Source organism: Leucoraja erinacea, chromosome 45, assembly GCF_028641065.1.
Source record: "Leucoraja erinacea ecotype New England chromosome 45, Leri_hhj_1, whole genome shotgun sequence".
In the NCBI taxonomy this organism is placed as follows: domain Eukaryota; kingdom Metazoa; phylum Chordata; class Chondrichthyes; order Rajiformes; family Rajidae; genus Leucoraja; species Leucoraja erinaceus.
Window position 1 is genome coordinate 1,354,934 of NC_073421.1, and position 7,632 is coordinate 1,362,565.

Sequence of the window (7,632 nt, forward strand, 5' to 3'; positions counted from 1 at the left end):
ATCAACACATTAGGGCCAATTAACCCACAAACCTGCACGTCTTTGGGATGTAGGGTTGAAACCGGAGCACCCGGAGGAAACAGGGAGAACGTACAAACTCCACACAGACAGCACCCGAGGTCAGGATCAAACTCAGGTCTCAGGTACTGTGAGGCAGCAGCTCTACCCGCTGCATCACTCTGCATAAGGATGTTGTTCACTTCAGCAGTTCTCAAATCTGGAGCAGATAATATTTGAAGATAAACTTCACAAACGATGGTTAATTAATGATTCTAGTGGATTAGATCAATGACAAAATATCTTTGTTTAAGAAGGAACTGCAGATGCTGGAGAATTGTGTAACCTACAAAATATCTTTCTTTAGTTACCGCTATCTTAGGTCAAGGAAGCTGGGTAACATCGCCCCCTGTCAGTTGGACGAGAAACCTCAGATATTTTAGTTTTAGCCCTATCTTGCTCTCTCTTGAAAGTATCCAGGGAACCGGCCTCCACCGCCCTCTGAGGCAGAGAATTCCACAAACTCACACCTCTCTGTGAGAAAAACTGTTTCCTCGTCTCCATTCTAAATGGCTTACTCCTTATTCTTAAACTGTGGCCCCTGGTTCTGGACTCCCCCAACATCGGGAACATGTTTCCTGCCTCTAGCGTGTCCAAACCCGTAACAATCTTATATGTTTTAATAAGATATCCTCTCATCCTTCTAAACTCCACAGTATACAAGCCCAGCTGCTCCATTCTCTCAGCATATGACAGTCCCGGCATCCCGGGAATTAACCTTGTAAACATACGCTGCACTCCCTCAATAGCAAGAATGTCCTTCCTCAAATTAGGGGACCAAAACTGCACACAATACTCTAGGGCTCTGTACAACTGCAGAAGGACCTCTTTGCTCCTATACTCGACTCCTCTTGTTATAAAGGCCAACATGCCATTCGCTTTCTTCACTGCCTGCTGTACCTGCATGTTTTAAGTTTTTAGTTTTTAGTTTGGAGACGAGACTAAGTGGGACCCTTTGGGCTCCAGTCACACGAGAAGTCCCCCAACGCAACCTGTTCACAACGCAATTTATGGCATTCCCCAACGAAGGACATTCTTGCTATTGAGGGAGTGCAGCGTAGGTTTACAAGGTTAACTACCCTCTACCCCTCTCCCTCTCTTTCCCCCCTCCCTTCCTCCCTCTCTCGCCCCCTCCCTCCCTCATCCCTCTCTCCTTTCCCTCCCTCTCCTCCATCATCCCTCCCTCTCCCTCCTCATCCCTCTCTCCCTCCTCATCCCTCTCTCTCCCTCCCTCCCTCTCTCCCCCCTCCTCTCTCATCCTCTCTCTCCCCCCCCCTCCATCCTCTCATCCCTCTCTCCCTCCTCTCCCCTCCTCCCTCCTCTCCATCTCCCCTTAGCTCGGCCATCCTCCCACCTGGGCTCCAGTCACCCCCTTAGCTCGGCCACCCCTGACTTCACCTGTGGGCCCATCGCTAACCCAGGACCCAGGCTTGTCCTTGGTTCCAGCCCAGGCCCAGGCCCAGTTCCCGGGCTCGGCCCGTGGCATCATTACCCCCCCCATCAGGTACTGCGCGGCCACAGTTCCCCCGGCGGCAGTGCCACTCCTTCACCACGGTGAACTCCAGCCAATTGACAGCGGACGCGGCCAATCTGTGCGGCGACGCCCCTTCCTGACTGACAGGAGAGGAGACCAATCTGCGTGTCCGCGTCTGCGCACGTGCGTTTTTAACGATATTTATACCTTAATAATTTTTACAATATACCATCGATCGGAACAAAACTTGCTGCACTCGCAGCACAAGAGAACAGTGAGTAAGCTGCCGTAAAATCGTAGCGTTATCACATACCATTTTTGCGCAAATAGAAAAACCACGCATACCAGAAGAGAACAAGATCAGAGTTTTAGTTGTGTACTCGAATAAGTGGGACCCGTTGGGTCCCAGTCACATGGGAGGCCTGGTCCACCATTCCCCAATGCAATATTCCACCACTCAACTGTTCCCCCAACACAACGGCGGGAGCGTTCTGTAGCCGGGGGACAGGGATGGCTTCACGCAGGGAGCATCCTGCAGCCATGGGAGGGGGGTGTGTGTGCGGGGAAGGGGGCGTGCGGGGGGGGGGGTGTGTGTGTATGTGGGAGGGAGGGTTGTGGGGGTAGGGGGGTGTGTATGTTGGAGGGGGTGGAGGGTGGTGGGGTAGAGGGGGGTGTGGTGGAGGGGGGGGGGGGAGGGGGGGGGGGGGGGGGAGGGGGGGGGGGAGGGTGTGTGTGTGGGCTCAGCGGCTCCGGCTCTGACCGCCCTCATCGGCTCCAGGACCCGGCTCTGGACTCACTCAGCGGCACCCGGCACGTTATAGTGGTCGCCGTCCCCTCCCGCAAACAAGCAGCCCCCGTCCGCACTCCACCCCTTCAGCATTATTCTCGCCGCTGGTGATTGACAGCCGGTGCCGGAAAGGGCGTCGCTGTCCTGGCGTGTAACTTTTGTAATATTTCACCAATCGGAATAAAACCTGATGCACTTGCAGCACAGGAGAACGGCAAGTAAGGTGGCGAAAAATCATAGCGCTATGGGGGGTCGTTTTTGCGCAAATTTAAAAACAACATAGATATAGATAGATAGATAGATAGATAGATAGATTGATAGATAGATAGATAGATGGATAGATAGATAGATAGATAGATAGATAGATAGATAGATAGATAGATAGATAGATAGATAGATAGAGCAAGGCCCTTTCTGCCAATCGAGTCCTCACTGACCAGTGATCCCTGCACACTAACACTATCCCAGGGACAATTTCCATTTACACCAAGCCAATTAACCTACAAACCTGTACGTCTTTGAAGTGTGGGAGGAAACCAGAGATCTTGGAGAAAACCCACGCAGGTCACGGGGAGAACGTACAAACTCCGTACAGACAGGATTGAACCCTGGCCTCCTGGCACTGTGAGGCAGTTGCTATAACATTGTCCCGAGCGTGTGCAGGAATGCGTTAGTGTGCGGGGATCGCTGGTCGGCGCGGACTCTGCCGGCCAATGGGGCCTGCTTCCGCGCTCTCAACCTAATTAAACTAAACTTGTACAAGATGGTGATGAAACCACGCTTAGAGGACTGCGTTCAGTTTTGGTCGCCCCCTGTAATGGGGAAGACGTTGGTAGGCTGGAGAGGGTGCAGAGAGGATTTGTGAGGATGTTGCCAGGACTGGAGGGCCTGAGCTATGGGGAGAGATTGAACAGGCTAATGTTATCTGGTTCAGGCAGTGAATATTCACCCAGTTCAAACATTTCCCAGAAACTAGTGGTTGGGGAATCTAAACACTACAACATTATGCAAGGCATCGATTGCTCTGTTTGGAATGAGTGGAAAATCAACTTTAAAATCATTCTTGTCTTTGATTAAATGGGGGTTGAAGAACATTCTTTACTGTGTTTATCTGCAGCTTGTTTAATGATCAGTTTCAAGAGTCCAACATTGTTGACTAGGTGACTGTTTATAGAGGGAGATGGGCCGGGCAGGGGTCAAACGGGACGCGCCTGGATGGGGCATCTTGGTCGGCACAGACGAGTTGGGCCGAAGGGCCTGTTTCCGTGCTGTATGTCTCTGAGAGTGCCTGAGCTGCAGGGAGAGGGATGGTGGGACTGTCATATGGTGAGAGAATGGAGCAGCTGGGCTTGTACACACTGGTGTTTACAGGATAGGACATAGAAACATAGAAACACAGACAATAGGTGCAGGAGTAGGCCATTCGGCCCTTCGAGCCTGCACCGCCATTCAATATGATCATGGCTGATCATCCAACTCAGTATCTTGTACCTGCCTTCTCTCCATACCCCCTGATCCCTTTAGCCACAAGGGCCACATCTAACTCCCTCTTAAATATAGCCAATGAACTGGCCTCAACTACCCTCTGCGTCAGAGAGTTCCAGAGATTCACCACTCTCTGTGTGAAAAAAGTTCTTCTCATCTCGGTTTTAAAGGATTTCCCCCTTATCCTTAAGCTGTGACCCCTTGTCCTGGACTTCCCCAACATCGGGAGCAATCTTCCTGCATCTAGCCTGTCCAACCCCTTAAGAATTTTGTACGTTTCTATAAGATCCCCTCTCAATCTCCTAAATTCTAGAGAGTATAAACCAAGTCTATCCAGTCTTTCTTCATAAGACAGTCCTGACATCCCAGGAATCAGTCTGGTGAACCGTCTCTGCACTCCCTCTATGGATGAGAGGGGATCTCAATGAAACATATAAGATTATTAAGGGCTTGGACATGCTAGAGGCAGGAAACATGTTCCCGATGTTGGGGGAGTCCAGAACCAGGGGCCACAGTTTAAGAATAAAGGGGTAAGCCATTTAACACGGAGACGAGGAAACACTTTTACACACAGAGAGTTGTGAGTCTGTGTACTTCTCTGCCTCAGAGGACGGTGGAGGCTGGTTCTCTGGATACTTTCAAGAGAGAGAGCTAGATAGGGCTCTTAAAGATAGCGGAGTCAGGGAATATGGGGAAAAGGCAGGAATGGGGTACTGATTGGGGATGATCAGCCATTATCACATTGAATGACGGTGCTGGCTCGAAGGGCCGAATGGCCTACTCCTGCACCTATTGTCTGTTGTCTATTTAGAAGTTGAGCAAGCAAGGACTTTATTCCTTGGAGTGCAGGAGAATAAGGGATGATCTTCTAGAGATGTATGAGATCATGAGAGGAATAGATAGATAGGGTGACTGCACAGAGTCCTTTACTCCAGAGCAGGGGTATCGAGAACCAAAGGGCTTAGGTTTAAGGAGACGAAGGGAAAGGACGGCACGGTGGCGCAGCGGTAGAGTCGCTGCCTTACAGCGAATGCAGCGCCGGAGACCCGGGTTCCACCCTGACTCCGGGCGCTGTCTGTACACGTCTGTCGGTTAATTGGATTCGGTAAAGATTGTAAATTGTCCCAAGTGTGTGTGACCCCTGGTCGCTGTGGAATCCGTGGGCTGAAGGGCCTATTTCCGCGCTGTATCTCTAAATTCTAACATCCAAAGTCTAAAGTATTGCTGCCTTACAGCACCAGAGACCCGGGTTCGACCCTGACTATGGGTGCTGTCTGTATGGAGTTTGCACGTTCTCCCCGTGACCTGCGTGGGTTTTCTCCGAGATCTGGTTTCCTCCCACACTCCAAAGACATACATGTTTGTAGGTTAATTGCTTGGTGTAAATGTAAAAATTGTCCTTAGTGTGTGTAGGATAGTGTTAGTGTGCGGGGATCGCTGGTCGGCACGGACTCGGTGGGCTGAAGGGCCTGTTTCCGCGCTGTATCTCTAAACTAACCTATACTAAATTTTAATAGGAACCAGAGAGGCAACTTTTCACGCAATGGGTGGTGGGTGTAAGGAACGAGCTACTGGGGGAGGTAGTCAAGGCTGGGACTATCACAATGCTTAAGAAACATTTAGACAGGCTGATGGATAGGCCAGGTTTGGAGGGGTACGGGTCAAACGCAGGCAGGTGAGACTAGTGTAGATGGGTCATATTGGTCTGTGTGGGCAAGTTGGGCCGAAGGGCCTGTTGATTCTATCTATGTCTCTAACTCTATATCCACAACCTGCAGGTAGCATACTGGTAAACCTCCTCTGCAGTCTCCCCAAAGGTTCCTCACCCTTCCTGTTATAGGGCGACCAGAACTGCACGCAATATCACAAACTCTGCCCGACCAAAGTCCCCGAGAAAACGGCAATGTTTCTTCTTTGACTCTTACACTCAATGCCCCAACCGATGAAGGCAAACATACCCTAGGTCAGGGGTGGGCAACCTTGTTCTGTATTCGGGGCCGGGACGCATGTCTGTGAGCGGATGGTGGGCCACGTCTATCTATCACGTGTACACATGGATCCTGCGCCCATCCCGCCCCGATGGCAGGCATCAAATCAAATGTTCACAGGAGGTGGACAAAAATTGTGGAGAAACTCAGCGGGTGAGGCAGCCTCATGCAATTCCTGCATGTCTCACCCGCTGAGTTTCTCCACCATTTTTGTCTACCGTCGATTTTTACAGCATCTGCAGTTCTTTCTTAAACATTCAGGGAGCTGTCGATTATACCCCCAGACTCCAAGAGCTTCTGAACGGCCCTTCCATAAGCTAGGGAACTGTCCGATTCACCTCTAGCCCATTGTGGACATTAGACTTTGTCTCTAGAACTATATTCTGCACTCTGTATCTTCCTTCCCCTTTGCTCTACTTATGGTACTTGAGTTTAACGATTGTATTTATATATTGTATTAGCTATAAGATTTTTGCAGACAAAGGAACATTGGGTAACTTTTAAAAATGAGATGGAGTTGGGTCCAGAGCTAATTATCTTGTTGATAATTCCATTGTCCCATGGGCCGGCACGGTGGCGCAGCGGTAGAGTTGCTGCCTCACAGCGCCTGAGATCCTGAATATGGGTGCTGTCTGCATGGTGTTGCATGTTCTCCCAATGGCCTGCATTGGTTTTCTCCGAGATCTTCGGTTTCCTCCCACACTCCAAAGACGTGCAGGTTTGTAGGTTAATTGGCTTGGTGTAAATGTAAAATTGTCCCTCGCATGTGTGTAGGATAGTGTTAGTGTGCGGGCATCGCTGGTCGACGCCAACCCGGTGGGCCAAAGGGCCTGGCTCCGTGCTGTATCTCTAAACCAAACAAAACTAGCATGCTCAGATAGACACAAAATGCAGGAGTAACTCAGCAGGATAGGCAGCATATCTGGAGAGAAGGAATAGGTGCCGTCTTGGGTCGAGACCCTTCTTAAACATAGAAACATGGACAATAAACTCTTGAATACATCCAGAGAACCGGCCTCCACCGCCCTCTGAGGCAGAGAATTCCACAGACTCACCACTCTCTGTGAAAAAGTGTTTCCTCACCTCCGTTCTAAACGGCTTACCCCTTATTAGACAATAGACAACAGGTGCAGGAGTAGGCCATTCGGCCCTTCGAGCCAGCACCGCCATTCAATATGGTCATGGCTGATCATCCACAATCAGTACCCTGTTCCTGCTTTTAACCCATATGCCTTGACTCCTTTAGCCCAAAGAGCTAAATTTAACTGTCTTTTGAAAACATCCAGTGATTTGGCCTCCACTGCTGCCTGTGGCAAAGAATTCCACAGACTCACAACTCTCTGGGTGAAAATGTTTTTCCTCATCTCAGTCCTAAATGGCTTACCCCTTATTCTTAAACTGTGTGACCCCCTGGTTCTGGACTCCCCCAACATCGGGGACATTTTTCCTGCATCCAACCTGTTCAATCCCTTAAGGATTTGATATGTTTCTATATTGTGAGCTGCAGCTAGTTGCGGCTCATGTTCTCGGGCAGATTCCAGCCTCGACAGTCTCTTACTACTGCTGTGCTTGTGAAATGGCTGTGCTGTGTCAGCAAATAACGTGATCTCAGTCAGTCTTGTTTCCCCAGCTAATCTCACTGTAAAGATTCACTGCAGGTTTGATCCTCTAGATGGGAGTGTTGACACAGGGAGAGTGTATAGAGATACAGTGTGGAAACAGACCCTTTGGCCCATCGAGCCCATGCCGGCCATCCATCACCCAGACACTAGTTCTATGTTATCCCACTTGCTATCCTACACACTCGGGGCGATTTACATTCCGACCGCTCCATCAGAATT